Source organism: Zingiber officinale, chromosome 5B, assembly GCF_018446385.1.
Source record: "Zingiber officinale cultivar Zhangliang chromosome 5B, Zo_v1.1, whole genome shotgun sequence".
Classification (NCBI taxonomy): Eukaryota; Viridiplantae; Streptophyta; class Magnoliopsida; order Zingiberales; family Zingiberaceae; genus Zingiber; species Zingiber officinale.
The window spans coordinates 111,028,586-111,036,077 of NC_055995.1; the positions used below are offsets into that span (position 1 = coordinate 111,028,586).

Consider the following 7,492-nt stretch of genomic DNA (forward strand, 5'->3'; position numbering starts at 1 on the left):
CTCGATTCGGGGCGCCTTCCGAGCAATCCGCTCGGACCATTTCGATGTAACATCGCCGAGCCGCTAGTTGGTCTCCTGTACTTCTCCCACTTTGTCTTCCACGGGAACTTGATCTTGATGGAAGGTTGAGACGATCGCTCGGAATTCACTGAGGGCCGGTCGTCCCAAAATGACGTTGTAGGGCGAGGAGAGTCAACCACCACGAATTTGTTGTCCTTGTCCTCTGAGCGGCTCCTCTCCTAGCGGTAGCCATCTTAGCTGACCTGAACCGTTGCCGTAAACCCGTAGAGCGGGGTCGTCATGGCAACAACTCGGCTCGATCAATTTGCAGCTGATCGAACGCCTTCTTGAACATGATGTTGACCGAGCTCCCTGTGTCAACGAATATGCGATGAATAGTGTAATTTGCTATTACCGCTTTAATGAGCAGAGCGTCGTCGTGGGGCACTTCAACTCCTTCTAAGTCCCCGGGCCCGAAAATGATCTCCGGTCCACATGCTCGCTCTTGGCTGCAACCGACTGCGTGGATTTGGAGTTGCCGGACGCTCGTCTTTCTGGCTCGGTTGGAGTCTCCTCCGGTTGGCCCACCAGCAATAACATTGATCTCGCCTCGGGAAGCATTGCCTCTGTTTTCCTCTTCCCGAGCGGACGGTCGGGACCGTTCTCTGGACGCTCGGCGATTCTCCTGCCTTGGAGAACGATGTCGATCGGGCGTATGCTGATGTTGCCTCTCGGGACGGGTCCGGTCGGCTCCATGGGTCCTTTGTCTCCTGTCGCTGGGAGGAGACCGTCGTTTGGCATTCCTAGGAACGGGATTAGCCACGAAGGGAAGACTTCGACAATCCTTCGTGTTGTGCGTATCCGTCCGGTGGAAGGAGCAGAACATAGGGGTCCATCTCTTCTTTGGCTTAGGTCGAGCGGCAGCTACTTCTTGAACTTGGGACTTCCCACGAGGGGAGCGGACTGCTTCGGCCTTTGGTCCTCTAGGCGGCTGCTGAGCGGCGTGCAATTTCCGTTCGGCATGCATAGGTGCCCGCTCGGTTGGAGTTTCCTTTTTCCGAGCGGCTTGCGCTTCTTCCACGTTTATGTATTCGTTAGCCCGATGTAGCATGTGATCATAATCTCGGGGCGGCTTTCGGATGAGCAACCGGAAGAAGTCCCCATCCACAAGGCCTTGCGTGAAGGCATTCATCATCGTCTCTGACGTGGCCGTTGGAATATCCATCGCCACTTGGTTGAATCGCTGGATGTATGCTCGAAGCGATTCTCTCGACTCTTGCTTGATGGCGAACAAGCTGACGCTTGTCTTCTGATAACGCCGACTGCTGGCGAAGTGGTGGAGGAAGGCCGTTCGGAAGTCGTTGAAGCTAGTGATGGATCCATCCGGCAGCCTCCGAAACCATCGTTGAGCCGATCCCGAGAGAGTGGTAAGAAAGACTCGGCACTTTACTCCATCTGTATATTGATGGAGTGTAGCTGTGTTATTGAACTTACCCAGATGATCATCTGGGTCTGTTGTTCCATTGTACTCGCCGATCGTCGGAGGCACGTAGTGCTTGGGCAGAGGGTCTCGTAGAATAGCCTCCGAGAATTGGCGATTGATCCGCTCGGGAGATGAGTCCGCTCGGGGAGCTTTCCCCTTTCTGTCGTCTCGCCTAAGCATTTCGTCGGAAGAAGATCCTCTATCTCTTCGGGTCGGTACGGCTTCAGGGGTGCGAAATAAGGCCCGATGGAATGCGACGGTGGCTGGAGGTGCTTCCGCTCGGCCACCCGACGCAGATGTTGCTTGTTGCTCCGGCCGTTCGACCGCTGCTTTCTGTTTTTGTTCCACAAGTTTGGTGGCCCTTATCTCGACCAGAGCTTCGAGTTCTTCCGTCGAAAGCGCCACCGTGTGTTGTCGTCCAGCCTCATCCATTGTTTCCAGTCGGATGCAGGAGCGTTCCCACAGACGGCGCCAATTTGATCCTGTCCGAACCAGGAGTCAACGGACACTGGGCACGTGGCGCTCCCTGCTGGATCCTCGAGTGCTCCGGCGAACCTGCAGCAAAACCGAGCCGGGAGGGGTGTCCCGGCGACGGCCCTCCGACGCTCAAGTCAGGCGAGGAATAACAAAAAGGTGGCCTCCAGATGAAGACTTGCGTACCTCCGGTGAAGAAATGGAGACCTTATATAGACCTCTCGAAGGAGCCTGGGCGCGCCAATCAAAGCAATCACCTGCTTTCGACCATGCCCAGGTAAGGGTCTGTCAGAAGGATCATGTCCAGGTATGGGTCTGTCAGAAAGACGCCCATAAGGCCATACCGCCACTGTATCAACCTCTCCATGATGTGACGGCGAGATCCTCCATCGTACACTCTTGTGTACGGCGTAATCATCAAACATACCCTTGCTGACACCCCATATCCTGAGCCGAACGAATAGGCCGCTCGGCTAACCTTCATACCCTCGCCCTTAGCCTGGCCGAACGGACCACCCACTCGGACCTTCGGTCCCAGCCGGGCAGACGCCCCGATCGGCCATTCGGTTCTCCTGCCTTGGCGTCGGAAACCCCGGTCCATGACTGGGTTATCTTTGGTTCCGCTCGGACCTACTCAGCTGCTCGGCGCGGCCATTAACCGCTTAGTCAGCCCTCCATCTGTCCTCAAGCTGAGACCCTTCAGGAAGTGGATCCCCCATTATTACCGCCGGATCACATATAATCCACAAATTTAAATCCATATTAAGTCTACAAAAATAAAAAATCATTCTTGAATTGAATTTTTCTAGTAATATTTCATCATCTTTAAAAATATGAGTACCTTTCTTGCTTTTAAAAAAAACTCCACTTTCAATGTTTTTTTTTTGTTTGCATATTCATCTTAAGAAAGGAAATTATTACATTGAACAGATTTAATAAAAATAATAAGCTAACAATAAATGCATCATCTATATATTAAACGAAGCTCACATAATTAAACCAAGCAACTACAATCAAGAAACAGGTATTACCTATTTCAGCCCAATTTCTTTATGAGCTTTAAATAACAAAATTACATTCCATGCAAGAGCTACAAAATTCTCAGTTAGCACCTACCATCTGAAGTCGTCAGATTAAGAAATGAATTAAAGACAAATGAAAAAACACTGGAATTTATAAATCTCGAATGTATATTCATTTTTTTGGTAAATAAATAAGATACATTCGATCTTAACAAATAATAGAGCATAACATCACAACAGGAATAACATTATTACATAGCAAAAAACTTACCCACAACTGATTTACAAACATAATAATTACAATCAAGTCGGTTATGGGCTAGTTCTTTTAGGTTTCTGAAGGAGCTAGCTTACAAATTTGGTGAAGGCCTAAAAAATTGTTACCAAGGTCTTCAATGCAACAAAATGTGGGCTTGCTTCCTATGTCAGCAAAAAAAGTTCTCTAGGTTTGCAGACGCTTTAAAACATGATTAATATCATGTTTTGTTACATTAATAGCCTAGCTCAAAACCATTACTCTTTCAACTCACATGAATGTAAACAAGTTTCCCTACGGTCCTAATTGAGCCGAATGTTTGTTCAACAATTGCCGCTACTTCTAAATAAGCTGAATGTCCATGAGCTGCCATCTTGGTCAAGAGAGTAGCCCTGTTTCCAGCTGCAAGAACCATAGGAGGAATGGTGAACAACATAACAAGTGTAAGTTGCCATCCTCGAATGAATGCTATAATAAACTCTCCAATGAATGATGACAACAACTGGACAAACTTTCCAGCCTACGAGCAAATCATATAACATATAACTGAGATATATTTCTAAATATCCAACTGTTAAGTATAATAGTATCAACAAACATAGGTGTGTCAGTAAAAGTGGGAGTCGAAACTAAAGCTAACTAGGAGAAAAAATATGAAAGTGTATCTAGTTGATCAGACAAGCCAAACTGAAACAATAAAAGACAGTGGGAACAGTTGCTCAGTTGAAAAGGAAAACACAGATATCAAGTAATCTTCTGGTACCTTTTCACCCATGGCGTCTTGAATGAGAAATGCGCCACCTGACATCTTTGCCACGGCTTCTCCTGTGTTTGCTTCCATGTCAAAGAATCCAATATCCAAGTATGGCTTTCAAGTAGAGATTTCTAATCCTTGCATCTTCTCTTTCCCCAGTGATCGTCCAGCAAAGCCACCTCTAATAATAAACATTATTTAGCATTAAGCATCTTAGCTACGAAATAAGCAAAGCGGCATACCATGGTAAATGTGTATTCTTACGCCAAGCCACCACTAATAATAAACATAGTAATGATGCTATGTCATTCGCCAAGCCTAAATACACAAACTTGAGAGAGACCTGATGAGAAATGCAATTTCTGGGAATCAAAATTGAGAATTTCATGTGTGTAATGTTACATGAAAACTCAAAAGGAAGAGGAAAAAAATTGCACATGTCAGGAAAAAAAAGTAGGGTCTCTGATTAATAAAAAATTTATTATGATTCTTTTTCTCTTGATAAGATGATTATAAGAGCAATCGACCTTGGATACTGCATGAGCAATGTTTCTTATATTTATGTTCATCGAGAAAGCATTAACCATATCTCCAAAAAACGTTGTTGACATAGGTAGGGAGATGTCATTCAAGATAGCTGATATTGTACCCACACTCAGTAAAATATAGTCTGTTCTATCAGCCAAGGAGTAAAGCTTGTAATATGGTATGCTGTCACTCCTCTTCTTTGACTCTTGCAGTTTACTTTCACTCTGGAAATGATTGATGACTTCTTGTTCATCGGGAGTCATATCATTCAACCTTGAAACTTTCATCCTTCCTTTTGGTGCTATGATTGTATAACTATCAGGTATTTCACTCAATTGCCCAACAGTTCAACGTGACAATCCTTCTTCACAGAAGAAAATAACATAAATTAATAATTGGATAAAGTTAATAAAAGGTGATTAACTAAATTGTTCTGATAGGGAAGCTAAACTAATACGTATCCGTGACATTCCATAGTGGAAATTAAGGTACAGAACTTACTCTCACTCATTCTATGCATTCAACAAAATTAATGATCTTATTCATGCAAAAAATGCCTTCTTTGTGTAGTTGATCATACTCATCAGGACATTTAAAATGGCCTAGAATTCTTATACTCCCTCAATAAGTATTCCAAAAGTAGTTACAACACTTTTTAGTTACCTACCACTTCTAACAGATGATTAATCAAAGAACCTCACATGGCTATGACCAGTACTTCGAGCAATCTCCAATAATCTGAAGCCAATTTCTTGAACGTGATATTAGCCCTTTCAAGTAGGATAGTAAACAAAGGATCAACCTGATCTTTGGAGATGAATGTGAAGCTCAGCACTGCATTTTGGTGGACCAAAACCCAAGTCTTCCGGTTCCTTCTGCTTCCACTTTGTTGAGAATTCATATATGCAGAGAAAGAAGGGAAGGCAATCCACCATAGTGGTTTGTTCCCATGCCCTAATTTTATATAACAGAGACCATCGATAATGGAACGATACTTTGATTAACAACAAAACATTTGCAGATACCAAAAGTTGTCGTCTAACGACGAAAACGACCCTCAAGGACATGAGTAGCAGTTGGAACTCATACGTGAGTAAGTTCATCATACTTCTGACTAAATAACTTAGGTCATGGAATCATAAAGAAGCCCCACATGGGAAAAAAATCCAAAATCAAATCTTTTTGATGGATTGGGTATGAATGATGAGAAAGATACCATATTCGAGACCATAACGAGAAATCGTATCTACTTGACCGAAAATTTGTGAGAATCTAACCGTGAGTGAGTAGGCGTTCTTGGCAGAGTGTTGAGAAATCACATCTACTTGACCTATTCTCAGGGAGGATGAAGCACACCAATGGAAGTAATCGGGCACGGAGAGGAGAATGCGAGCGGGCGGTGATGGCCATCATGGCTAGAAAATAGGTAGGCACGGAGAGATCGAAGAATGGCGAAGTGCAGAGAACTAAGCGAAAATTAGTTGTCAAATTATGCAGCAGCGGTCGCATACTCAGCGGCGTGGGAGAGGAGATAGCCGGCGGGAGAGGGGCGAGGGCCGGCTCAGGGAGTCAGACATGTAGGGGTGGGAGTCCTGAGAACGGAGCATCGTCGTGAGGAGGACCGGAACAGGGAGGAGAGCAGGCGGCGAGAGGCCATGACGGCTAGATGCAGGAGCCACAAGCGGAACTGGCTGTGGGGCTGGATCAGCTGGAAGGGTGCACGCTTACAACGGAGGTTCAGGGATCAGGGTCATCAATTGTACATGAGCATAAAATTTCGGTCTGTTGTATTTTAAATTTCATTTGACCCTTAGTCATCCCTCTTGCCCAACTTAATCATGATTTACCTCCTCTAGATACCTATGAGGCCGCTAAGGTGGCGGTTCTACTTTTGCAAGGAGCCACAAGCAGACTGGCTTTATTTTTTGGAAGATATGGGCATAGCCACATGAGTCAAAGTTAGATCTCTTGGTAAACGAAAAAGTCTCAATAGGTCAATAATAGGGCATCATCAAAATTGAAAAAGATTATGAGATGAGGTCTCTTGATAGACCGGAAGTCCTGATAAATTAAAGAATCAAATACTTTCGTGAGAAGTCTTGGAGATAAATTCGTATGTATTAGGGGGTGAATAGCTTATATAATAAATTTAAATAAAACATCTTCTTGAAACTTATAACTTCATTAAAATAAATATTGAATTAAAAATCTAATTGAAAAGAAGAGGTACATAAAGAGTTATTTAGTTTGCAATCAGCGAATTGCTAATCCAAAGAAATTAAAGCTCACTAAAAAAAATCTCCTTTGAAAGAAATAGCTTCTTATAGCAATCAAACCTCACAATTACAAAGCTAAATTCAAATGGAACCATTTTCAAGTGTTGTTCCTAGTTTATGGGATCAGTGCTGTATTTATAGCCCTGATCGAAGCGCCTGAAAGAGTTTCAGACACTTAGAGAGGGATAAAATTTTATCTCCATCGTAACGGATCATGACAGCTGATTTTGCGATAAACTTTCTGGTCCGGGCGCTTGGACATGCTCCGGGCACTCGGACTCGCTTAAACCCAATTCGCATTCGAGGGTGCCTCCGAGGGCGCCCTCGGTTCGGGTGCTCGGACTAGATCTGGGTGCCCAGACCAGATCCCAGCGCCAAGACCAGATCTGGACGTCCAGACCACAGTCAACATCCAGTTGATTTTTTGTCCGGGTCTTCTGTTCCAACTCTGCTTGCTTGAGTGATTTTGGCCATCCGGAATGGGGCTTACCCAAATCCATTTTTCGGCCTTCTCGAGGAACCTTCCGCACAGGCTTCTCGTCCCTCCGAACTTCCGCGCGTTTCCTTCTTGTCCGTTAGCGTAGTCTTCGGTAGCACCTCGTCCCTCGGGTGCACCGAGCCCATCGACTCTCTCCCGTGTCGTCCTTCTCTCTAGCTGTATCTTTCACTCGACTTTCTGTGCTCCTAAGTTTCTGCACA

At 45.0% G+C, this 7,492-nt stretch overlaps 1 long non-coding RNA gene across 3 annotated transcripts; it reads right to left on the reverse strand.

The window, feature by feature from the left end:
- Positions 1-3,129: 3,129 nt before the first annotated feature.
- Positions 3,130-6,236, reverse strand: LOC121985354. 3 transcript variants are annotated; one of them, XR_006113131.1, is made up of 4 exons: positions 5,795-6,236; positions 4,232-4,332; positions 3,999-4,170; positions 3,130-3,637 (listed from the first exon to the last, which is right to left on the reverse strand). It is a non-coding gene; the product is annotated as an uncharacterized LOC121985354 (long non-coding RNA). The 3 variants fall into 3 exon arrangements; XR_006113130.1 differs by having other exon boundaries at positions 4,232-5,471; XR_006113129.1 differs by lacking the exon at positions 5,795-6,236 and having other exon boundaries at positions 4,232-5,770.
- Positions 6,237-7,492: the final 1,256 nt, after the last annotated feature.